This window comes from Orcinus orca, chromosome 12 (genome assembly GCF_937001465.1).
Source record: "Orcinus orca chromosome 12, mOrcOrc1.1, whole genome shotgun sequence".
In the NCBI taxonomy this organism is placed as follows: domain Eukaryota; kingdom Metazoa; phylum Chordata; class Mammalia; order Artiodactyla; family Delphinidae; genus Orcinus; species Orcinus orca.
Genome location: NC_064570.1, coordinates 88,616,354 through 88,644,183, shown reverse-complemented (window position 1 = coordinate 88,644,183; position 27,830 = coordinate 88,616,354). Strand labels below are relative to the sequence as shown.

The 27,830-nt window shown below is 37.0% G+C and overlaps 2 long non-coding RNA genes across 3 annotated transcripts in view; both read right to left on the bottom strand.

Moving 5' to 3' along the window:
• LOC125960630 (uncharacterized) overlaps positions 1-27,830 on the bottom strand; it is a 43,297-nt gene that overhangs the window by 315 nt on the left and 15,152 nt on the right. The gene's annotated exons all lie outside the window — the stretch shown is intronic.
• Positions 449-27,503, bottom strand: LOC125960633 (uncharacterized). Its single transcript, XR_007470498.1, has 2 exons — positions 27,236-27,503; positions 449-1,721 (listed from the first exon to the last, which is right to left on the bottom strand). It is a non-coding gene; the product is annotated as an uncharacterized LOC125960633 (long non-coding RNA).

Below are 27,830 nucleotides of genomic sequence, written 5' to 3'. Positions count from 1 at the left end.
CTTCTTCAGAGAAAATGACCAGAGCATAATATACCAAAAACTACTCTGCTAAGAAACAACCTGGGAAGGACCTGCATTCCTGCTCTGACTCACCCGTAAAGCAGAAAAGCAAAGGAATTGGGCAAAATAATTCTTTGCTTAATGAACCAATTAGAAGTGAGTCTTCGAAAAAACACATTTCTGTTAAGAAAGAGAGTACAATAGTGACTGTTTCTTCAAAGACAACTAAAAGTAAACTCAGTCTACTAGAACATTCTGAAAGTGATACTCTTGGATCTGATTGTGAATTTCCAGAAAGCATCCATATTCCATCACACCTAACATAGGTCTAAATATTTTAAAATCTTTTAAAATTATGTTTTTGCCTTCAAATTTTAATAAATTACTTATGTTTTTATTATAGCATATGGTGTTTTAAAATACTTGACTGGAAGCCATTAGAGAAAGATTTATCTATACTTTTTTATTATAATGAAAGTTTTGGTGTATTTTTCCTTGTGACAGTTTGCACCATTCATTCAGCTAGTGTTTACTGAGGGCTTCATATGTACAGTACTTTTCTGGGTGCTATTGCTTTCAGCAGTGAACAAAATAAAGCTTTTGCTCTCCTGGAACTAACACTCTGTGGTGGGAGAAAACATAAACAACAAAACAGGGTAAGGGGTAAAAAGAGATGGGAATAATAAATGGCATAGTTTTACCATTTGGTTAACTGTCAAACTATTATAAATCGTATGGCCAGAAGCCATTGACATATTTTAATTCACAGAGAGCATCAAACAATTTACCAAGGCACTTAACCGTGTTTATGGATTACAGCAACAGTATGAGGTAGGGAACTATTACCATCCCCATTTATAGATGAGGAGTCTGAGGAGACATTATGTGAGTTGCCCAGAATTACACAGCTGTAAGTAAGTGGGAAGCTGGGATGTGACCAGAACCCATGCTCTTTTTTTTTAATGTATGGACTTTATTATGTTTCATTTGTTTCTGATTTATGTGATTTTTTTAAAGATTTTTTTTGATGTCGACTATTTTTAAAGTCTTTATGGAATTTGTTACAGTATTGCTTCTGTTTTATGTTTTGGTTTTTTGGTCGCAAGGCACGTGGGATCTTAGCTCCCCAACCAGGGATCGAACCCTCACCCCCTCCATTGGAAGGCGAAGTCTTAACCACCGGACCACTAGGGAAGTCCCCCTTCTGTGGTGATTTTTATGGCAGTTTTTTTAAATTTTATTTTTTATTGACGTATAGAATTACAGTGTTGTGTTAATTACTGCTGCACAGAAAAGTGACTCATTTATACATTTATATACATTCTTTTTCATATTCTTTTCCATTATGGTTTATCACAGGATATTGAATATAGTTCCCTGTGCTATACAGTAGGACCTTTTGGGGTTTTTTTAAATACATCCACTTTTTAAAAAATAAATGTATTTATTTTATTTTTGGCTGTGTTGGGTCTCCATTGCTACACGCGGGCTTTCTGTAGTTGCGGTGAGCGGGGGCTACTCTTCTATGCGGTGTGCAGGCTTCTCATTTTGGTGGCTTCTCTTGTTGCAGAGCATGGGCTCTAGGTGCATGGAGTTCAGTAGTTGTGGCACACAGGCTTCAGTAGCTGTGACTCGCAGGCTCTACAGCGCAGGCTCAGTAGTTGTGGCAAAATAGTCAATAATTTAATGCTGAATGGAGAATTAAGGACTCTAGAGCTAACCTTTGGAGAAAAGTAAGAACAGAAAAGATAAGATTTGGAACACTCATTATCCCTGTTTTCATATAACAGGGTTTCTTGTCATCCAACTATTCGTTATCTACATCCTAATTTTAAGGTGTCTATAGATTCCAGCCCTTCTAAGTCAGCAAACTGATCATCCTGTTTCAGCAAATTACTCACTGATGGATTCATAACATAAACATAATACCATATAATAGAAATAAAATTCAAATCAACTTTAAAGTGGAATTCTGAATTTTAAAGATATAATATCATGAAGCCATTGTAAATAATACCAGAGATCTGCTGGGTTAAACATACAAAGCCATTGATAAATGAGGATGTGTAGTTAACAATTTAAAAAAGAGATACAATAGAAGTAAAAGAAAAAACAATTATCAAATAATTAAGAGAAGGCCTCGGAAAACTGTTGAATTTTTACCAGAATTAGCCTGTTTGAGCTGCTAACATTGAACATGCAGTGAAGGACAGTTTACTGTCCCATAAACCAGTTTTGCTGAAATAATCACTCAAAACAAAATGTAATTCTTTTTTTTTAATTGTGGCACTTGTGCTTAATTAAAATTTAACCTAAATTTTACTGGCTATAACAGAAAATATACTGGATTCGTTTATATAATAACATATTTTGACATAAATTTCAAATGAAAATTATTTTCAAATGTATTTTCAATTACTCTTCAGTCACTACAGATGATTTTAAGTATATGGATTTTTTTTTTCATGTACAAATCATCCTTGAAAAATAAGGATTCTTTTACTTGAGTAGGACTTATCTTAATCCAGAGATCAGATCTAGGTCCAATAGACAAAATTTTAAAACTTAAAATTTTCTAATAGTAAAAGGCACTTAAAAGGTTAAAACCTCCTAACAGACCAGCATTCCGACTATAGAATCTGCTGATTTATGGGTAGTGAGCATTTTGTTATCAAAATACTCATCCACAGCTGAGTGAGCCTATAGCATGGATACATGGTAGATTTCTGTACCAGAAATTGGATGAGCTTGTGTGTGGATCTCCTTCCAAATGCTAAGATTTCAAGGGCTTAACTGAGACCAGAACAGCATTTTCCAAAGTTGCTGGAAACAAAGAGTCCTTTAAAATGTTCCACTGACAAAGGGTTGTAGAGCCAAATAAAGTTTAAAAACACTTCAGACCAAACTCTACTTAACAGTGAAATTCACAGAGCACATTATAGCTCATTCCACATTTCAAAAGTCCTGCAGTCACGAAACATGTTTAAATTTACTGAACCCAGGATTTCTCAAGTTTATTTTACTACAAAATCCTTTTTCTTACTTTTTTTTTTCTTTTGTTGACTTCACATTCACTAATGTCCCATGGGAGCATAGGTGATATTCAAAATATTTAACAAACTTCAAGTGAAGGCGCTAAACAATCAGGAAGCTGTCTAATTAGACTGACCCTAAAACTAGTGTTCTTTGGATCACTATTTAGAGGAAAAATCTGGTTTAAAACAGATCTTAATTGATAATCTAATGCCATCAATCTGCAAAGTTGCCTTAATTAGTAGGGTTTTTTTTCTTTTTTTTTTTGGTTACAGTTGCTGGACTTAAAGTGTAGCTGATATAACGTAAATCATTTCAAAAAGGTCAAATGTATGATGTCACATGTTCTCTAGCATCAAATCCATTTCACTAAGTCTAAAATAATCTCTTTCAAGAGACGCAATATTTTTTTAACCCTGGAAGGTTCGGTTCTAACCTTAAAATAACTTAAAGACACTTTTCAAAACTAAACTAAAAATTGAAAAAATAAATAATAAGTAGAAAAGGGCAAGAGCTAAAGTAAGAGACATTTTCACTGGCCATTAAAAAAATTCTCTTCTTAAATCTGATTTTTAAAAATTAATAGAAAAGACTGGCAATTAACTTATTTTCCCTGGTGACTACTGCCTGTTTGGGGTGATACAAACATTTACCTAGATAACTGTGCTTTAGGAGTAATAAGAATTATATTTTTGGTCTCTGTCCCAGTTTCTGCCACAGAGTTTCTAACACCCTTGGTATTTCCTAAGTGATGAGATGATAATGGTGTCTTTTGTTATGTTAACAAGGTGATCTTTGGAAAGCACCTAAGGATGGGAGCGGGCAGCCTGTGGAGCCAACCTTGTGATTAGAGGTTGGAACTTTCAGTCCCACCCCCTTGCCCTCAGGGCAGGGAAGAGCCACTCAAGACTGAGCTCAATCACCCATGGCCAATGAGTTATTCAGTCACGCCTGTGTACTGAAGCCTCCATAAACCCCCAAGGACAGGGTTCAGGGAGCTTCCCAGTTGGTGAGCACATGGAGATTTGGGGAGAGTGGGCTCCATGCTTTCTCCCCATACCTCGTCCTATACATGTTCTCTATCTGGCTGTTGCTGAGTTTTATCATTTTATAATACACCGGTTAATCTAGTTAATAGAATATTTCTGTGAGTTCTATGAGTCACTTGGGCAAATTAATTAAAGCTAAGAAGGGGGTCGTTGGAACCTCTGATCTGTGGTACAAGGGTCAGAAGCACAGGTGACAACATATACTTGGTGACTGGCACCTGAAGTGTGTGTGTGCATTCCTGCTGGACTGAGCCCTTAACATGTGAGATCTGATGCTATCTACAGGTAGATAGTGCCAGAATTGAGTTGAATTATAGGACACCCAGCCGTTTGAGCACTGCTATGCTCTCTCATTGGAAATGGGGTGCTCAGGACCACTTAATGCTTTCCAGGCTCTGGCTTCTGTGAATTCATGACAACAGTAACCTCTGAAACATACACATGTACCTTTGCCACAAAAAACTTCTGATAGACACGTAAGAAATTAATAAAAGTTGCTAAGAAAGGGGGTAAGGGACCTAACATTGGTTGGATGAGGGGGAAAAATATTCCAGAAGGAATTACTACTACTACTATCTATCTTTTGATAGTATGTGATTTTTAAATATGCGATCTCATTAGATTTTCCAAATACAAATAAACAAGATAATTATCATTTTTTTAAAAAAAGACTGAAGAAAATGTAGTTTTATATACTTCAGGAAAAAGAAAATTGAGGGCGGATTTGATTATAGCGTTCAGTAGGCCAAGAAATGTGAATAAAGAAAGATGACTATAAAGGGGCCAGAAAAATGATTTAGGAGACAAGACTCTAGGAGACACTTTCTGATAAGCAGAGCAGTAACTCTTGCCCATTTCCTTTGTTTTTGGCCACGAATGGTTAAAGGCTCCTGTGAGAGGGCTACAAGGGGACTAGTGTCCACATCAAGTGGATAGCTTAGATCCTGATACCAACTACTGGAAATTATCCAGGGCCCAGGAAAGAAGTACTGGTAAGCTGCAGTTGCCAGCACGGTGCTTGGTAGATGTAAATATTTGTGGGTCTGCTAAATTAATGGTAAGACTATAATTCATAATATCTTGCACACAAACTAGATTGGTAAGTTTTCAGTGGATGACTTTATTACCATTCCGAACTCAGTTAGATGGAACAGTACTCCTCAATGACTGAGAAATCAATCTTCCTCAATCTTCATGTATCACCATCTGCAAACATTGCTCTCTGTCACAGATTACCTGCCTTCAGCTATGGATGAGACAGTGAGATGCATTTCATTCTCCTCTTCCTGGACACACAGAACAAAACCTTTTCTAACCTCCCTTGGAGCCAGGCAGAGGTCAAGTTTTTGCATTCTTGTTGAAAGGGTATGGGTCTACCACTTTCAGGCCTGGTCAGGAGATATTATGCATGATTGCCCATGTTCCCTTCTGCTGTAGTTTAGGTAGTCATGCATTTAAGACAACACCTCAAGGTGGAGGGGGCATGGGTTCCTGATTCACTACTTGAAAGCAATCTGCTAAGAATGAACCACCTAATTCACACGGGTCTCTGACAAGAGAAATAAACATATTAAGTTAAGACACTTGGCTTTCAGGAGTGTTTGTTATACTACCTAGCATCAATTACCTTGAGTAATTCATTGCTAAACTGGTACACTGGTAATAACCACGGACTAGTGATGAGTCTACTTAATTCCAATCCTCTCCATTTCTCATTGCTGATTTACTCTATACTCACCAGAAATTATTTTTCATAGGACTTCTTGATGACCATGTCAGTCTAGAATTATCCATAGTACCTCTATGTCTATCTCTTCCTCCAATTCAACTTCCCAGTAGGGGACTGGCATTACCCCTCTGTGTAGATACAACCATGGAGGATCAGGTCCTAACGAGACCGTATCTAGAAGGGCCCTGTTCTGCAAGGTTTATGGTTTATTTTGCTATACCTTGGATTCATATGTTGATTTAAAATAAAAAGTGACATGATTTTTGAAGGTTGAAGCTGAGTGGCTGAACCAAATTTCTATAATCAAGTTAACATATATTTTCCCCCTGAGTCTGTACTAGGTCATTTCTTAAAAATTATTTTTTCTATCCTATGAATCTATATGTTTACATGAGCATTAGTTATTATTCCCAACGTCTATGTTATGGACGGAAAATAGGATTCTTCTTGTGTCCCAACTCAAATCAAACAGTAAAGCATTGTTTACATTATACAAGGTTTACATTGCACAGGACTGGTTATATTCTACAAGGATCCTGAGGTCATGTCTAGACCCAATGGGGAAAAATGTCATAATAGATTAGTAAGGACTGTAATGAAGATGGAAGGGGAAAGTGGTGGCATATGTGCTAGGCATTTATTTCCCCAACTGAGGTCATTTCCTTGTCATGTATCACAATGCTACTGTAGTTGCTCATGTGCTGCAATCCACTGCCCACCCATCCACCCATCTAACATTTTTGAGGACTTAATCTGTGCCAAGGACTCTACTCTCTGCCTGAAAGGCAAGTGAAAAGTACAACCCAGGTCTTTCCTGAAGGAGCACATAAAGGAAGACTGATCTCTGAATAGTAAGTGACACAAGATAATGGCTGAATGGGTGGTTGCTTTTTATCGTGTACTTGCAGGATAGAAAGCAGAGAGAAAAATAGCTCCAAAGAGTTGGACAGTTATATTATCATTGATTTTCGAGTGACCACCAATTAAAGGGCATGCTTAGCAGCTAGAAATGAGGACCTCATTAGATGACTACAAGAGCCAGACACTTTCAAAACGTTCCCCTAAACTCTCAGTTCCATTTTCATTTCATGAAGAGACAGCTTGGGAAGTCAGAGGTCATGCTCTTGTATGTCCACAACAGGGATGACTTAAGGCACCGGTAAGCTCCTGCTGAGCTGCCACCTAAGGTCATACGACTGTGAATCATGGCGGGATATAATGACTTGGGCAACATTCTTTCCTGCAAATACGTACAAGATGGATGATGAACAGTATTGAAGTATAATATATGGTGCCGATCATGAATTTAAATTCCCTCAGAAATGGAGGAGAAACAATTAGCAAAGGGCATTCTTGACTTCGTTGAGCAGCAATGCCTTTCTGACTCCCGAGACACTCATTTTCAGCAGTCAGGCCACAAGATGTGTCTTCAATTTCTGCAAAATCTAGTTCTAGCTAGATTTGGGGAACTAATGGGAACATGATCTTAATGGATGTCTCATGTTTCTCATGCAGTGTGGCTGTGGAATTTTATGGGATGGAGTCAACAAAAAAGACAGGTCCTTTTTTAAAGCATTCTTTGTATCTGTTCAATCTTGTCACTACCATAGTGTCCTACTAAAAGGACGTTTCAGGGACTGTGTGAGGCCTGGTACAGTGCGTTTTTATAGTCAGAGTGGGTCAGCGGATGGAGAATCACATGAGAGAAAACAAGAGGATGAGGTGCTATTCCTGGCTCCAGCTTCACCTCAGAGAATGACCTTGGCAGAAGCACTTAACCTCACTTTGAATCTTTGAACCTCAGTTTTCTCATCTGTGAAATGAGGAAAGAACATCTGCCCCTTTGCTCCCTCTCAGGATTGTTGGAGGATTAAACAGATCAGGGCTATAACCTGAAGTACGGTGAACTCATGAGGAAAAAAATTAGACATCACTTAACTGTATAATATTCTTTTTAATCATTACTAATTTCCAAAGGTGAAGAAAACCTTGTTTAAAAAAAATATGTAAGCTGATTGTTTTTCTGGAAACAAAATAAAGGCTCAACTAGCAACCCTGCATTATAAAAGAGAACCTGAAATGCACATTCCAAATCTACTTCGAGACAGAAAGACCCCCAAATTCCTTCCAGTTTCCTAAGATTTTTCCACTATAATTTTTTTCGTTATTGTCTTCTTCATAAAATGTTAGTTATATTTTGGGGTTTTGCTATTGCATAGTTTAGCATATATAAGGAAATCGTCTTTCCAATTCACTAATAAAAAAGGGAGTACAGGAGAGAAGAAGGAAGAGAGGGAAGAAGGAAGGAATAAACAGAGAACAAACCCACGTGGCTAGAAGAAACTGACCTGAGAAGACAAAACAATTCATAATTTAAAATACTATATAATACAAATGAAGTTAAAGATGTGTTTGCCCAGAAGAGGACTGACTTGAAGTAAACTGATATGATTTTCTGGATAACACCGTGTATTTCCCTGCTTTAGTGAAACAGTCACTCATAGAAGAGCTCTATCTACAGGGAAATTATGAAAGAAATAATCTTCATTTCTCCATGATTCTTTAAAACCAAATTGGACTTTATTCCTTCTTATTTCTCTCTCAAACTCCACTCTTTGACATAGAAAATAGCATTCTGGAATGACTTAGAATTAGAGATCAGTCAATATTTCATGATTTTAAGGTTCTTCATTATGAACAATGTGAATTTGGACCCAATAATCCTAATCCTAGCTTTTTCTTTAGTTCTATAGTTCTATTAGGCCATGTTGTTAGAGCACTGTTTACACTTATTGCCAATAGTCTCTGGATTGGAGGTCAAACTGTTACTTACCTCCTTCAGCATACCCTTCAATGATTAAATGCCCCCAAGGACTTTTAAGAATCATTTTCATCTTGTAAATATTTTTAAATTGACATCTTAACTTTATAGTTGCTTCTCCTGTGAGGGAAAGATGGAGGGTTTTTGCTTCTTACTTTGTATTTTTTCAAGTACTTATTACTTTTTAAATTAAAATCAAGGAACCAGCACAAGAATGCTAGTAAGGTGTAAGTGAGATGTAATGCTTGGTGTGCATAAGGGTTCAATAGTCCACTGTGAGAATGCAGCCTTTTGAACAACCTCAGTGATAAGTGGGAACCACTTGTCCACGACTATTTTATTTAAGATGCAATACTCATTTCTATCCCCTTCAATACATTTTAAGTACCCCAAGCTAGAATAATGGGGCTAGAGGTGCAAGAAGAATATTATACCAAACAGGGGCAATATAAAAAAACATTACAATCAAATTTTCCTTATTAAAAATATAAGTCAAAAACCTAAATACACTATTATTCCACGGAGTTTTAAGGTATATTAAAAACATTGTGATAGGATGTTTCAAAAATTATGGTACAATCCCCTTCTGACACCCTCATTCCTGAGTCACCACTTCAGCAAGACTGGGCTTTGGCATACTCAACCCACATGATGAGACAATAGCAAAAGAGCTTGATGGCTCAGTTGCCGAGGACTAGCCCACTAGGTTCTGAAGACAAGTGGACCAGGTGCTCCCACTGTCCATGCCAACCACCAAACCTGTGAGTGAGGCTGTCTCAGACCAGCTCTCACTCAGCTGATCCATCAGTTGACTAAAACTGCAGGAAGGAGCCCAGATAAAACCAAAAGTAAACACTACCCAGATGAATCCAGTCCCAAATTGCCAAGTAATTGCTATTTTAAGCCACTAAGTCTTTTGTTGTTTTGTTTTTTATATCTTTATTGGAGTATAATTTCTTTACAATGGTGTGTTAGTTTCTGCTTTATAACAAAGTGAATCAGTTATACATATACATATGTTCCCATATCTCTTCCCTCTTGTGTCTCCCTCCCTCCCACCCTCCCTATCCCACCCCTCTAGGTGGTCACAAAGCACCAAGCTGATCTCCCTAAGCCACTAAGTTGTGAGGTGGTTTGTAATACAGCAAAAGCTAATCTATACTCTAATACGATTTGGTCAAGTGGGTTTATCCTTGAGAATGCAAGGTTGGTTCAGTATCAGCCAATCAATTCATGTGATTCACTGTATTAGTTAAAAAAAAGGAGAAAATCATATCATCATTCTTTTTAGATACAGGAGATAAAAAGCATCCCATGAGGTTCAAAATCTATTGGGTAGGGTAAATTTTATAAAACTAGATCCAAATAATAACTATCTTTCCTTGATAAAGGCTATATACCAAAAACACATGGCACATGTATACACTAACAAAAATTATTATACTACTAATTTTTTTAAAAAATTAGCATTTCCTTTAAGGAGAGAATTGAGATAAAGATTTCTAACATTACTGGTCTATTGGAACTGACCTTTTTGGAGCTGTGTATTGAGAGAAATAGAAAGAGAGAGAAGGTTTAGAAGAATATAGATAAAAATGTCATATTTATAGATTGTTTTGATTATGTATTTCATTGGAAACACAGGAAAATCAATAAGCTATTAAATCTAAGAAAAGAGCTCAACATAGGGGCTGGAAAAAAATTAATACACCAAAATCAATTGTGTTCCTCCATAGCATCAATATCTAGATACAATACAAGATGAATTTACCATAGTAACAAAACCTATAGAAAGTATGGGGTTTCACCTAATAAATTATGCAGAAAACCTTCATAATGAAAACTTTATTAGAGGACGCATGAGTAAAAGAAATATATATCACAGGTATGGATGAGATGACTTGCTATAAAAATATAAATGTCCTTATATTAATCCATAAAATTAAATGCAACTGTAATAAAAGGCCAAGCTTTTTTTTTTTTTTTTTTTTTTTGAGGGACAGCATAAAAAAGTGATTCTAAAATGTATCTGGGGGACTTCCCTGGTGGTGTAGTGGTTGAGAATCCGCCTGCCAATGGAGGGAACATGGGTTCAATCCCTGGTCCAGGAAGATCCCACATGCCACGGAGCAACTAAGCTGGTGCACCACAACTGCTGAGCCTGCACTCTAGAGCCCACGAACCACAACTACTGAAGCCCACGAGCCTGGAGCCTGTGCTCCGCAATAAGGGAAGCCACTGCAATGAGAAGCCTGTGCACCACAACAAAGAGTAGCCTCCTGCCCCACCCCTCGCTGCAACTAGACAAAGCTCGCACGCAGCAATGAAGACCTAATGCAGCCCAAAAAAAGAAAAAAAAAAAGAAAAAAAAAGAGCAGATTGCTCTATCTCCTATAAAAAAATTAAAATAAAATAAAATAAAAAGTATCTGGAAGAATAAAGTTCTCCATACAGCTAAGGTAGTTTTGAAAAATAAGCTCAAAATGGAGAATGTGCCCTATACATTAAGATATATTGGGAAGTCATGATAGATAAGAACTGTGTGATGCCCTTGGAAGAAACGGCAAACAAGAAAACAAATCAAACAGGTGGCCTAGAAATAGAGCTATATACAGATAGGAAGTTGGCACATGAAAGAGATGGAATCATAGTCCAATGGAGGAAGCTGAATTACAGCTTTTGGGGAAACAGTCTCATTTTAAAAAGAGATATGAGACTGGATCTTAACCTAGTGATATCACTTATGTTGTACCCAGTCCTATATAGCTCACCTAATCTTCACAAAAAAATCCACAAGGCATAAACTATTATCCTCATTTTACAGGTGGAAAAACTGAGGTATGAGAGATAAAATGACTAGCCTAAGAAGTACATGGTGGAGCTAGAACTTAAACCCCACAGAAATCATTCTATTAACCATTATGTTATATAATTCCACCTAATGTACAAAAATAAAATACAACAGTTTTAATATCTAAATGTGAAAAATAAAATCTAGAGAGAATAAAAGAAATTGCAAGGTAATATATTTGTGATTTCAGGGTAAGAGATGAAATAGATCTTTGAAAAATAAAGAAGCATACATTGTATGAAGCAAAAGTGATGAATTTAACTATATTAAAATTATAAATTTATTAATATAAAAAATCTGATTAAAAAAAATGGGCAGAAGAGCTGAATAGACATTTTTCCAAAGAAAACATACAGATGGCCAACAGGCACATGAAAAGATGCTCAACATCACTAGCCATCAGGGAAATGCAAATCAAAACCACAATGAGAGATCACCTCACACATGTCAGAATGGCTATCATAAAAAAGAACAAAACGAACAAGCCTTGGCGAGGATGTGGAGAAAAGGGAACCCTGGTACGCTGTTGGTGGGAATGTTAACTGATGTAGCCATTAGAGGGGTGGGATAGGGAGGGTGGGAGGGAGACACAAGAGGAAGAAGATATGGGGACATATGTATATGTATAGCTCACTCACTTTGTTATAAAGCAGAAACTAACACACCATTGTAAAGCAACTATACTCCAATAAAGATGTTAATAAAAACAAAAACAAAACAGAACAACCATATAATCCAGTAATTCCACTCCTGGGTATATATCTGAAGAAAACAGAAACACTGATTTGAAAAGATGCATGCACCCACATCCAGTGTTTATAACAGCATTGTTTACAATAGCCAAGATATGGAAGCAACCTAAGTGTCCATCAACAGATGAATGAATAAAGAATACGTGCCATATATACACAATGGAACACTGTTCAGCCATAAAAAATGATTAAATTGTGCCATTTGCAACAACATAGATGGACCTGGAGGGTATTATGCTTAGTGAAATAAGTCAGACAAATACTGTAATGATATCACTTATACGTAGAATCTAAAAAATAAGACAAATGAATGAATACAACAAAACAGAAACAGATTCACAGATATAGAAAACAATCTAGTGGTTACCAGTGGGGAGAGGGAAGCGAGAGGGGCAAGATACAGACTGGGAATTAGGAAGTGCAGACAACTATGTATAAAATAAATGAGATACAAGGATATATTGTAGGGCATGGGGAATACAGCCAATATTTTATAACAACTTTCAATGGAGCATAATCTATAAAAATATTGAAACACCATTGTTGTACACCTGAAATTAACATAATATTGTAAATCAATTGTACTTTAATAAAAAATTAGAACTTTATGTACAATAAAGGATACCAAAGTCAGACTGAAAAACAGTTGATGGGTAGAAGACATATACATTATCTAAAACCCAATAAAGGACTCAAAATCTGAATACAAAAACTTCTACATCTCTAAAGACACTGAATACTCAATAGAAAAATGAGCAAAGGTCATGATAGGCAATTCATAGAATGGAAAACACGAATAGCAAGAAAGTATATGAAGACCTAACTTTTCTAGAATCAGAGCAATGCAGAATTAAAACACCTTACTTCATATGAATCCACACATGCCAAATTTCCAGAAGTTAAAATGCAAATTATGCCGTGGAGCAACTACGCCTGCGCACCACAACTACTGAGCCTGCGCTCTAGAGCCTGGGAGCCACAACTACTGAGCCCGCGCGCCTAGAGCCTGTGCTCCGCAACAAGAGAAGCCACTGCAATGAGAAGCCTGCGCACCACAACGAAGAGTAGACCCCTCTCGCTGCAACTAGAGAGAGTCTGAGTGTAGCAACGAAGACCCAATGCAGCCAAAAATAAATAAATTGATTACTTTTTAAAAATGCAGATTAACAGCATGTGGTGACAAAGGATATGGCAAGAGAAAAATTCCAAGTATTGCTGGTGAGGGGAAAATGGTACAGCTATTCTGGGGAGGAATCTGTGAAATAAGGCATATATATGACTTCTACCTCAGCCATTCCACGGCTGCACTGTTACTCTGCACTGTTACTCAAGGGGACATGTGGAAAGAGTGTATTAATGCTTTATGGTGGACATAAAGTGTTGAAAATAGCCTAAGTATGTATCACCAGGGTAATGGATAAGCAAAACATGGTATTAACATATGGTGGAATATTAGACAGTGGCCAGAAGCAATAATTTCTATGAAGCAACATAGACAAATTTTAAAACAATAATTTTGTGTAGAAAAAAATAATAGGATATGATTTTTAGTCGATACTACTTTTGCAAAAGTTAGAAAATACAAAACAATTCAGTATTTCAAATATATACATATGTTTAAAATAACTATGAAAGGTGAGTTGGGAAATTACATATTAAATGGCCCAAATGGTGCTATATAGGGGAAAATAAAGGAAATAAATCTGGCAGAGGAACATCGGGGCCAAAACCAATCTTAAAAGTATTAGAAAATAGAGTGACCATACACACTGATGATAGAGTGACATGAACTGAGGCATATGGTCCCTTTTGAGTAAATGCCTTAAATACAAACTAAAAAAATAATGTCATAAGATTTACAAGCACTATAAAAATATTTAGCATTATTGCAGTAGATAGTAGAAATATATAACCTTTCAACTTAAATAAAAACAAGACTGATGAAATATCATCTTTGTTCCCATGTCATCCATGCAAAGGAAGAAATAATAAATCAGCTTTTAAGATAGAATTTTTTACAATGAGAGATTAAAAAACAAAGAAAAAGAAACCCTAACTGTTTATCCCATGAAGGGAGAAAAAAACAATTTGAAAAGTCAGAGTAGAACTCTCTGAGGACAATATTTAACATCAATTTTTGTAAAACAGAATTTTAAGAAGCTGGTTTTGAATTGTTTATAGAGTTTCTAATTAGCATGCTGAGGAAATACAGGGTCCATCTTAATCCAGAAGCAAATAAAAAGTTCTGACTCTTAAAATGCTAGGCTCTAGAGTAGGTGCGTGCTGGTGTGCTGGTGTGTATGTATGTGTGTGTGCACATTTGCTGTGTGTTTTCAATAAATTCAAGAGTACATAACGGTGTATGTTATTACATTGTAACAATTCTTAAGCAAGTCTAACTGAAGGTCAGTAGCAAACAAGTAGATGCCGCTTAGGTGGCCCCCCAAACTCTCAGGTAATGCGCAGATCTGGCTTGGCAATCACGTTCTGCTTTTAGACATAATGCATTTTTATGTTCTTGTTAGCATTGAAAGACTAACTTGAATATTCTGCAACTGATGAAATGGACAACAGAGCAGTAACCTAGAGTTTACAAGTATTTGGGGCAGTAAAACTTTAGTTCTAGATTTAACTTGGATTTTAGTCCTAATTTAACTTGGATTTTCTACAACACATTTTTTTTCTATAAACTGGAGGTATATACCACCATAATCCTAAAAAACCTGTGACTTTGGGCTTCAGGGGTCTAAGCCTTCTCTCTAAGTGACTGAAAGGTACAACTGGATATTAGACCCGTCTAAAAATTGTCCTTTTCTGCCCTCACATACAAGGGTTCAGCTTGATTTTTGGATAGCTGTCATTTAAAAAAAAAAATGTGCAAAGAGCTAATGCCTTTTGCTACAAGACAAAACAATTTCTCCTGGACATGCAGTAATAGGAGGCAATGCCATGTGTTGGAAGCATGCACATATTTTATGATAGATATTAATCTGGAGGTTAACAGCTAGGTGCTCTGGTTGAAGTAGTTTATTTCAAACATACATATAATGTTAACCCACTTTGTAACAAAGCCTTCAACATTTCATATGCAAATTCTTTTTTCTTTCTAGTTTAAGCCCAAGGAAATCCCTATAAATCTTGTCTCCAAAGAGAAAATATAAAGAATTCATAAGATTAAAGAGTTCTTATCAATTGTATAAAAAACTAGAAATGTACTAACTAGACAAAAATGTAGATGTCTAAGAGAACGTCCAACAAATAGAAAAGTAGAGGACTGCACTGAGATTGCAATCCTGAGAAAAATACGTTATTTCTAAATGAAGAAGTAAAAGGAGATAGTATAAATTGAAGCCAGAAGAAAAATTTAAAACCTACAAAAATACGAGTCAATACAAAGTTAAAAACCCATTAATTTTACTATATACCCAAAGGCTTCACAAAAGATCTCATGAATATCACAAATTAAAATAAAACAAACAAAAGCCAGAAATATTGTTTTCCCCAAATTGTACTACTACCTGCTTATTGCTTCAGTGGTAAGAAGAAAAATTATCTTCAAATAGTTAAATTGTATACCTACTTATATTTTAACTCTTAGGTGGATTTGTTATATAATATATATGATCTTTAAAGAAAACTTGTTGATTGTTTATTTTGGCATCTGTTAGGAAATTCCTATTTAATTAGATAAATCTCCTTAGATAACTCTTAAATAAAAATAGATGCAAATATAGTATGTTTCATATCATTCATTTTAGACCTCTGAGAGTTGGAAAAGCTCAACCTGGAGAAGAAACTAGTTTTATTGAGGGAAGAAACTACTTTCCAGTTTAGAAGAGGAGGGATTATCCCATTTCTGTAGAGGAAGCAATCAGGAAGATACAAAAAGAATGATCCTTGCCTAGTGCTAAGGCCAGAACTACTGTGAATATTGTACCAGATCTTGTAAAAACAGCCACTGTGCTGGCACTCACAGGCCTGGGTCATGGTGTGTTTAACAATAAAACTTTGTTCCAAAGGATGGAACTCCTTTGGGCCAAAAAGCTTTCACCTGCATTACTCCATTAACCTCACTGTTTTGTTATGGGAAATGTGTTTATTTTTTGAAATGACATTGAAATATATCCTTAAAAGAACACTTTAGGTCTCAACAAGATTCTCTTTCAGCCAACACATTACCTTTTAGAAATCAACAGTCTACTTCTTTCTTTAAATCATCACATTTCAAAGCTGTAGCAGCTAATAAATGTTAATATGATTTTTCCAAAACTGCAATCTCCCTAAATTTCTATGCTGTCTTCTTTATCCTGTCTTTTCAAGGTAAAGGTACCTTTCCAGTTTTCTTAGCATTATCAGGATTATGGATTTTGTTCATTGTTAAAGTTCGTTATTTATGGACATAAGTTAATGTAAATGCAAAAATATCTCGTATTATTCACAAGCTGGCTGACTTAAATCACTCGCTCTTAAAACAACTTTACTGCTCTCCAATCTGTTCAAATGCACGGAAATAAAAATTCAGGATGATGTGGCTTCTCTGCAATGCTTTCTTTTCAGGCTGCAGTCTACATGACAGCGTTATATCTTATCCTTGCTGCTGCTGTTGTTCAATCTATAAAATCTCTCTTGAAGACCCCCAAAACAGCTTGTAATTTAAACTTTTACTTTTGGTGACTCACTGTTTTCAAATTGCCATCTCTGACCATATCCCCCTTCCAGGGGAATTTATGCAGACTCTTAACCCATAACTGCTTTACTCTTTACCTCTATTTCTGGGTTCTTAAATTAACTGTTACATCAGTGTGCTTCATTACTCAAATTATTTTTTCTTAGGAACTTTTCCTGGAAGTAAGTTCCTGCTATTTTTGACAAGCAAACATTTGACTTCTGAAAGAATTCTTATGGAAATGGGTTTGTATCCCAAATGCACCACCACAAATCTTTGTGACCTTGCATAAACGTCCCTTACCATTTCAGGTGCTATCTTTACTTGACTCCAAAGTGAACTGATTAAAACTATGAGCATCTAGCTGTTATGCACTTTTGTCTCAGTTTGGTCAGTGAAACTCTCAAAAATCCATCAGATTTTCATTATTTTTATCATTAGCCTGTTTGTATAAAATAAGTTACCATTTATGGAGCCAGTGTTCTCCTTTATTCCGGCATCCAATCATTGTAAATATTTCTCATGGACACATTCTTAGAAGGCCTATGAATAACCTGGCCTCTTACTGATTCTCCCTTTTGGAGTCTTACTAGCCAGACTTCCCCAATAACTTTCAGAGAGAGTTTTCCCCCTTTCTGGGTCTTCTTTTTGACTTCTATATGCCATAGAACTTTCAAAAGTCATCACACCAATACTAATATTACCACATACCCTCCAAAAAGCTCCAAGCTGTTTATGCCTATTCGTTAAGTTAATACTTTATCAAAACTTGTCCAATTGAGTAGTTTTAGCACAGATATTTTACACATTTTAGCACAGACATGCTCTGTTTAAGGCTGACAGATCCATTAGGAATTAACTTTCTGGTACATTTTCCCTCTGACATTTTCCTCACAACTGGGTTTCCTCATAACTGAGCCATCAGTTATCTCTTGCCTATAGAAAGGCAGATAAGAGAAAAGAAAGCTAAGTGAAAAAAGATATGTAAATAGACTAGCACAATATTGGACACATAATAAGTATTCAATAAACGATAGCAAGTATTCCTACCCTTATCCTCACATTAGTTTATATGTATTAAAAACTGATTACTGGACTCAACTCTTACTTCCATTGCTCATTAGATCCTCACAGAAACCTTGGAGGAAGCGAGGTTTCATCCCCATTTTACAGGTTGGGAGACTGCAGCCTAGAGGGCTTAAGTACCTTAACTGAAGTCATATAGTCAAGAAATAAGCCTGTATTTGTCACAATCACTTGCCCATGCTTTGACATGACACCACCGCCCATCATTTACCCAGCTTCACCAAGGTACTACTAAATTTTTTACTCTTATTCTCTTCTCTTTGCTTCATACTGCCATTGTCACCAGCCCACTCAAATTCACTTTTAATTTTCCAATGTTAATGAAGCGAGTAGAAGGTGGAAATTGAGGTTAAAGGAGGAAACTTTAATGTTATTCAAGGATGACTTCACCTTAACTTCCAGCCTTCGTCTACCCATTCTCTGCTCCAGTCACACGCAGAGTATTTGCTATCTCTTCCATGAGTCTTGACTTTCCTTGTCTTTATGCCACTTTTCTTTTCTCCATTTGCAATGAATCTCCCTTTCCCTTGGTTCTTCACCATTTCTTACTCCATACTCTCCATTAAAATTCAAATCTACCTTTAAAGCCCAACTCATATACCAGTTCTGTCCTGCAGTCTCCTGGATCTGCCAAGTCAGAACTAACCACTTGCTCCTCCGTGCTCCTGCAATGGCAATGATGTTAGAAGGGCGAGTGATTTTACAGCTCGCTCACCACCTGCGGGAAATATGTCCTATTTGCCCTTCCACATCCTTTCTCCACCCAACTCTATATGGATGGCTTGCATGGCCTAGCTTAGTAAGTGTCCTTGCTCTGGCTTCTGTTTGGCTCACCAATGAAGAGTACCAATAGAAGATTGTAGGGAATGAAGGAGGGGAGTGAAGTTAGGGTATTAATTCTTGCCAAATTGCTGGGAGTTGGCCGCATCCCCCAACTAACGTATAGTGCTTCTCTGTGGGGCGTCACAGCATCTTTGGGGAGGACTCTCTCTCCAGCAAGTCTTCCTTTCTCTTTCATCTCCTATAAATTAGCCACACTTTTACTGAACCCAGGGCACTACACTATCTCTTGATTCTCTACATTGGGCTCAATTTATCCTTATTGATGTACCCGATTTCCTGCTGAGACCCTGTCTGATGAACTTCGTAATATGCTCTTCTAAGCTGTTAATTTTACAAACCACATTATTACACTTATTAGAAGAATGTCTTCAGGACGTGTCAGTAAGCTCTGATTGATGATAATGGTAAACAGCTAGAATTTATGGAACATAAAGTATGCTTTGGTTACTCTCTTGAGTACACCGTGTGCATTATTCTAATTAATTAAAATCACTATTAGCTAAGCAAGGCACACAGATGCTAAGAGGTTCCCAGAAGTAACTTGCTCGTGGTCACTCCAGTGTCTCAGTAGTGTTTAGGACTCAGATCTGTCCAAAGCCTAAACCTTAAGTTCTAGGTCTAAGCAGTGGGTCTCCAACTTGAGTATGCATCAGCATCACCAAGAGAGCTTGCTGAAACAGGTAGTGGGCCCACCCCCAGAGTGTCCGAGTCTGTAGGTCTGGAGCAGGGCCCAAGACTTTCATTTCTAAAAATTCCTACATGCAGCTGATGTGCTGGTCTGGGTACAAGACTTTGAGAACCACTAGTCCAGGCATTTTAGGTCCAGAATTTCAGGTGTTAGAATAATTTTCTGGTGATAAATGTCCAAAAAAAAAAAAAACCACTGCATTTTTCTGTTTGTAAGGAGGTAATACATTCAATCTTAAAGAGTCAATAATGGGGCTAAGTATTTAAGAAAGAAGAGTTATTCTCCAGGAAGATGGGAGGAGATGGACATTCTAAGGACAGGAATGCCCTTTCAGGAAACTTGCAAAGGGAACAGAAAAATAACATAGTAAGATTCTGCTATCCAGTGTTCACAGAACATGAGTGGGGTACTCTTGACGGTAAAATGGGAAGCCAACTTTTGCTCACCATATACATACCTTATTCAGTACAAATGTTTATTAAGAATCTCCAAAAGCTAGACACTAGGCATCAGGGCTACACTGATAGAGCAGATAAAGTGCCTGGCCTCAGGGAGCTTGTGCTTCAGATGATGTACATCAGCTAGATAGACTGAATGATGGATACTATATTGGGTTCATACTTCGTCTCAAGAAAAAAATATATCCATAGACGTGATCCAGGAGTCAAATGGCAAAAGACCTAGCCTCAAAGTGAGTGTTAATTTCATTAAATGGTAGGTAAAAATTATTTTATATGCCGAGATAGGCTCTGCTTAAAAGACACACTATTCCTCCAAACGTATTATACAAGCCAGCTTATGAACCTGTGACTTTTTCTAGGAGAAATGTTGCCTTCTTTCCCAAGAAGGGAGCGGTAGGGGTCGGGGTGGAAATAGTTTCATCATCAGAGGCACAGTCTCACTACTACTGCTCAGCCCCAATTCGCAACCTTCTGAATGGTTTCCAGACTAAGTAATTTAGCAAAGTGATGAAGAAAAAATGGCCCATTAATCTTATGATGCGTGTTATAACTTAACTCTGGGTTTAGCATAGGAAAAACATTATTTGCATTGATTAGAAATATGCTTTATGGCTGCATATATTATTCACTCTGAACATTCTAAAATTATTAGCTGGGTTGACATGATGAACTGCACAGGAGTACTTCTAGATGGCATCTCAATGTCATCTGTTACTCACATCATATAGGTCTAGGAATCAATATGTATTTCACTCAATATGAGATCTTATTCCACACACCAAAAATATGCCTGTTTTTATTCGATGGTTATCATCATGAAACTACCAGCTAAACATCATTTAGAAAATTCAAAGCAAGTAAATTACTGTATTAACTGTCCAACTATGATTATGACTTTCCTCCACTTACAGGTGAACCTAATATAACGATCTGGTCAGTCTGACTAGGAGGATTTATTCATTAATTTACTCAAATGTTCTGAGGTATAGTTTGAAGGACTTAAATTATGGTCTGGTTTGTAGGATCCAACAGTAAGGGTGCAGGTTTATCTCCTACAAGCTCTGTGACCTTGCCCAAGTGACTTAGCATCTCTGAGCCTCACTTTCCTAATCTGTAAAATGGAAACAATAATAGAACCCAAGTTGTAAAGCTGAAGGAAAAAAAGTAATATGGTAATGTATTTTGGCACAAAAGAGCAGTTACGCTGATGGTCATTATTTGTGAATACTGTTGCTAAGATTACTGAAAACCTGTTGTGTGTTAGGTGCTGTTCAAGGACTAGAATTTTAAGACTGTTCTTCACCTTTATCCCAGTTTTACCTGCAAAGTTCTGCCATGCACTGGAAAAACATACTGGTATTTCTAGGGAAGGGGACCACACAGGTGACATTTTTGTTTCACCAGGTAGATAAAGTATACAAAGGTTATAGTGTACCTTTTAAGTCCTTTGGACGTCTAGTTACCTTTCACTAGAATGATTCTAGTAGAGTCTGATAGATACCTGAGACAAGGTCAGGTCAGTGATGTTGGTACCTTTTCTGGCTTAAGAGCATAGGGCAGAAACACAGGAAGAGAGGTCTTCCTTTTCCACTCCTGTTACTAAGAACCCTCTCGAATAATGACAATCTGAAACAGATCACTACATTGTTGCATGTTGTAGAATCAAAGCAGTGTACAAAGCAAAGAGCACTGGCCTCCATTATACTTGCATTTCACTTGAGATTCACTTTTCTAGACCGTGGAGAAAGCAGATGTTTCAACACTTTCCAGGTACTGGAATATTACCATCTGGCAATCTCCACCACTGCATGTTTGATCACACTGTTCCCTGCAAATGGAATGTTGTTCCATCAAGGTCAGATTGACCAATGCAAATACCTGATTTTATCGTACGGTCAGAACCAAATTAACTTACTGAAATTCTGCCCAGCTCAGGGTCTACCTTCTCTGTGAAACCTCCTGTGAGATCCCAAGTTACAAACAACTCTATCTTCTTCAGAAGACATTGTATACTATATAAATAGTAATTTACATATAAATATATGTATATGTGTGTGTATTTCTTTGTTACATTAAGTTATAACTCCTGTGGTTTCTCTTCTTAACTAAACTGGACCCCCTTATCATCACAGTGGCCATGTACATCATTGTATCCTCCAAAACATCCAGATAATAATATCATGGATTCAGTATATAGTTGTTTAATAGAAAACAACTAACCACTGTAGAATACTAGTGTCTCTCAAGGTGTGTTCAGTGGATCATAAATCCTACGAGACAGTCCATGACGGAAGATTTCAAGTAAATTTGGGATCTGTTGTCCACTACATCTCCTTATCAGAGACTCATAATTCACAAGACTCGTAAAAAGCTCTGTAGCCAAAGAAACTGTTGACTTAGTTTGACCCAGTATTTCTCTTACAAGAGTATCAGTTCTGGAGGTCAAGGACATTTTCCACCTCTAATACAACATCTCTACTGCCTAGTAGAGTGCCTGGCACTTAGTAGACACCTAATAAATATTTGAATAAGTTTCAACATACATTCCCCTTTTAAGCTATAGAAGAAAAACACAGTATATAGTAGATTTTGATTTACTTGGGGAGAATAATCATATGAATAGATAAATTTACACAAATCATTTTAAATGATTTTTTTCCCACAAATCTACACAATTGCACATTTAGTGGTGATAGTAAACGAACTACATTTGCTTCTGAAAACTTGCTAAGAAGCATGGCTACTAAAAACTACAACTTGAACCCAAAACAATTGATTTAGTTCATCGGTCCCCACTCCTTAGCAGTTTTAATATAGAAGAAAATAGACGCATGTATTTCTTTTCTGCCATAATATGACATCATATAAGGAATGCTATTTCATTCGCTAGAAATAAGATTTGCTTGTTATTTTAGTGCATTGATCACATAAGAATAATTCTAGATTTTTTTCCCCTCCTGTGACTCTCATAGCATCCCCATCTAAAGTAGACTGTGGAGATTTAGATCAAATGTCATATCCATTGTCCCAGACTGCTTACTACGCGCTTTCACTATAGATTTTAATGTCAATAGAGAAAGGAGAAGGAAAAGTCAGAGGGAAATGAAACAGGTGTATGCAACACCCCTCTCTACTACCGACATTTCTCAGAATTCTGGGGGAAGTTGCATCTATAAGGGGAAAGTTTTTCACCATGGAACTCACGGTGGTTGAACTTCTCATGAAGAATTTTTTTTTCACTACTGAAGAAAAATATGTTTGATTTTACCATAACTGAAAAGTTCTCCTGTTTCTACTTCTGAGGTTTGCCCTCAAGACTACTGTTTACCTAATGGAAGTGACTCCTATGCATGGAGGAAAAAGTACACCATTTGAAGGAAAAGCTAAAGGAGTGATATTCAGGTAGCTAGCTGCTCATTCCACCAATGAAAACATACACATAGATTTTCCACTTTACACCTCATTTTCCACCTTATTTTCATGATTTTGAAATGAATATGTAGGGTCTGATGAGTTTGTCAATAGTCTATAATTATTAGTGTTATTAAAATAGAATACAAATGATAAGCCATATGTAAAAATGCTGTGTGAATAAACTGCTATACCCCAAATAATACAAATGAGTGAATGGCAGTAAATGCTAAGAGGGATTAACAACATAAAGGATATTAAAAAAATGATGACCATATTTCATATTTATGTGTCTTTTTCTCTCTCACTCTTTTTTTTTTTTTTCTTTTTTTGCGGTACGCGGGCCTCTCACTGTTGTGGCCTCTCCCGTTGCGGAGCACAGGCTCCGGACGCGCAAGCTCAGCAGCCATGGCTCACAGGCCCAGCCGCTCCGCGGCATGTGGGATCCTCCCGGACCGGGGCACGAACCCGCGTCCCCTGCATCGGCAGGCAGAACACTCAACCACTGCGCCACCAGGGAAGCCCTTCCCTCTCACTCTTACTCAACTCCTAAATAACTAAGAGAATATGCTCACAAATGGTAAGCATGTTTTGGATGTTCGATGTGTGTTTGTGGGAAAGAACAAAAAAAAAACTGCCTCAATTAGGTCAAATATCATACAAGAGATGAATGAGATTAGAGATGGGATTGGGATTTGTGTTAGTGACTCAATAGCTAACCAGTCACAGATATGACAGTGCAGTGCAATACGCAAATATACTTTTAAACAACTTCTCTTAAGTTATCTACTGTCTGTAAAGACGATCACACTCAACTGCTCTGCACTTAACCCCAGAGCTTGAGTTAGAATCTGTTAGAAATAGGTACACGTTTCATTGCTTTGGCAACATTTACATGGCTCTGCATCAGGCAATACAACTGCTAAGATCACACTCTGGGAATTCAGGAAAGGCTAGTGTCCAGTTCTGGTCGTTCTACCACCCAACTGTGATCTAGGATAAATTCCTGATTAAAAAAAAAAAAGAAAGAAAAACCCTGAAGATGCTGAAACAGTATTTCCTACTTCACAGGGTCGTCATGGGGATAAAAGGTCATTAGGATAAAGTGCCTCTCACCCAGGAAACACTGATAAATGCTACTGATGCTACCATCATCATCATCATGACCGATCAAGAACATATTGCCACATGGAAATTCAACATTCCCTGGGCCATTCACAACTTTCCTTTAAAGGACTCATATTCTATGTGGGGTCTTAACACCTTCAAATAACAGAAAATACAAGTCTTTAGCCTTTTTTTCTGTAGCTAATTTTGGCATCTTTCACCTCTGTCCACTTAAGTGTTGGTTTAGCATATTCTTGTCACACAAAGAAGCTACTTCCCAAAGAGAGGAACAACGTGTCAAGTGACAAAGACATTGAGTGAAGTCTTTCACATCCTAGATTGTCCATGGTACAGCTCAGCTGGTCTCTGGGTTGGAAGGCCTGGGTCTACTTTGTTCGTCTGTTACAGGGGAAGGGACATGGTCCTTAGCATGTGGTCTGTGAAACAGAGGCAGCTGCGGGTAGAATTATAACACAAGCAGAACTGGCTTCAATTCTTCCTTCTTAGGTCTTTTCCTTCTTGTTCAGCTGTTCAAGGAACTTGCCTGCCCTCTGTCCCTGCCAGGACGATGTTACATCTGCCTGGATAAGTAGGTCACCATTGTATATCAGGAAAGGTCTTATTTGTAATCATCAGGAACCATATACGGCTAATTTGAGCAGAAAAGGAAACTTTTGGTAGTTTATGGTTAGGTCTCAGTAACTAGAAGCAGACTAAACAACCGAAAGCCAAGGCTATGCTATTGCAATTATAGGATCAGGCCAAAGTGATGTTATAAGTCCTAGCTGGCCTTGCTACCAAGCAGGAACAGGAAACAGGAGGTTGACCCAGCACTGCTGGCCTTGCTTCTTTACATCATTTATTTGTAATTCAAAATCCAAGAGAGGAGTGCAGTTGGCCAACTCGAGGTCACCCGACTGTTTTCCATCTGTAAGGGAGACTGAGCATGTGAGTAAACAGTGTATCTGACATGTTCAGCTTGTATAACGAGAGGAAGGCTCTGTTTCTCATCAAGACCCACAAAGTGGAAAATTCCCCAAAGAGAAAGGAATTTCAGATCAGATGCTTGAAAAGTTAAAAACAACAACAAACAAATGCAGATGTGGAATTAAAGACATGGAGTAATTAAGAACCTATATGTGGAGTGATTCAGACCTGAGTTCATACCTGGAGCAAGCTACTCAATCTTGCTGAGCTTCAATTTTCTTTAAAGGAAACAACGTGGAAGATGATATCCACATGTAACTTGTGGTACACATGAAGGAGGGTAGTACAGTATATGATGCCTGGCACATCCTATGCATTTTCTAAAACTACTAGTAGTACTATTATTATTGTTACTTATTATACAATTTATTGTAGAAATTAACAGGGAGAGTATTAATAAATGTTAATACAGTGCTAAGTGTCACATTTATGATCTCAACTAATTATTTGTTGATTCAACAAACATTCCACATATCAGAAAATAACCTGTTAGTATATATATATATATATATTTTTTTTTACAGAAGAAAAGAAACCCTGAGGCTTAGAAAGTGTAAACAATATACCAAAAGTCACTCATTTAAGAGGTAATGGAATATTATTCAGCCTTAAAAAATGAAGGAGATCCTTTCATTTGTGACAATATAGATGAAACAGGAGTGCATTATGCTGATGAAATAAGCCAGACAAGATAAATACGAATGATATCATTTATATATGGAATCTAAAAAGAAAAAAAGCCACACTCATAGAAAGAGAGAGTAGAAAACTGGTTGCCAGGGGCTGGGGTGTGGGTGGGGAAAAGAGGGGAAGATTGGTAAAAGGGTACAAACTTTCAGCTGCAGGATGAATAAGGTCTGAGGATCTACTGTATAACATAGTTGCTACAGTCAATAATACTGTATTGTATAACTAACATTTTCTGAGAGAACAGAACTTAAGTGTTCTCACCACAAAAAGAAAAAAAGGAAAAAGGTGTCATGAGCTGTTAGATGTATTAATTAACGTGATGGGAAGGATCCTTTTGCAACGCATATGTATATCAAATCATCATGATATACTCTTTGACTATCTTACAATTTTGTCAATTATACCTCAATAAAACAAAAAAAAGAGGTAATAAAGACGAGATTCCAATCCAGGATTATCTAGCTCAAAAAACTACACTCTTAACCATTACAATATAGTATCCATCCATATGTTGTAACTGTAAAATGCTTAACACAAAGGAAACGTTAAATAAATGGTATTTATTCTAACTCTAATGCTTACTAGATATTAGTTATGTGGTATGCTTTACTTCTAACTACAAGGGTATAAGGTGCAAATTCTTGCTACACAACATAAAAGCCCCTGTGGTACCCTGTAGGATAAACACAGTACCTATAAATCTCTCATCTCTCAACCCAGAGTCTCCTCAAGTTGGAGGTCTTTACCCCCTTTATAATGTGGGAATAATGCCTTTCCCACATTTGCACTGGGCATGAAAATCCATACTTCCAGGTGTATACTGAACCTCCACTTAGCTCCTCGTCACCTTGGAATCACCAGACCAAAGATCATTTATTCCATTAATATAAATGATCTAGGGATAGAAGTACAGAATATACAGAGAGTGTTAGAGGAATCTAAACAACAAGTCCTCCACTCTCAAAACAAATTTTAGAGTTCCAAAAGTAAAGAGCAATGTTTGGAAATAAAACTAAAAATCTACAATTAGCCAAGTATTTATTATGGGCCAGGCTACTTACTAGGCACTTGATAAACATTACAGCTCATCTTCCTGCAGTCCTTCAAAGCATATAATATTGTTTCTATTTCATAGAGAAGAAAATTGTATCTAAGCAGGTCAGTGATTAGCCCAAGACCACAGGGCTAGGCTGTAAGAAAAGAAGGCCAAGTTTCAGTGGTCAAGATGGTGATGGATGTTATAACTAGAAGATTATGGCTAATCAAATAAAAATATTCAAAACGGTCCTAATGTATTATTAGGATTTCTTTAGAATAACTTGGGTGCCTTAGTGACTACAGTAGTGGTAGGCACTATAGTCTCTTTAATTTGCTAATCATACAAATCTACTTTAATGTTCTTGGTGACAAGGAGCTAACTACTGATAAGACAGCTTCTTCAGTTTTGGGGCTACTCCAGGGTGAAATGCCGGAACGTCTTACTGTCTGCAATGTTATCTAGTTCTACCAGGGGGAATAAAGCAGAACAAGTAGCCACTGTTCTTGACAAATGGATACAGTTTCAGTTTTTCAAAATATGAGTGTCATATTCATTCATTGTATCAGATAGATCTGTCAAATGGCTTTGCCCATTTACTAATGGATGGCACACTGCAG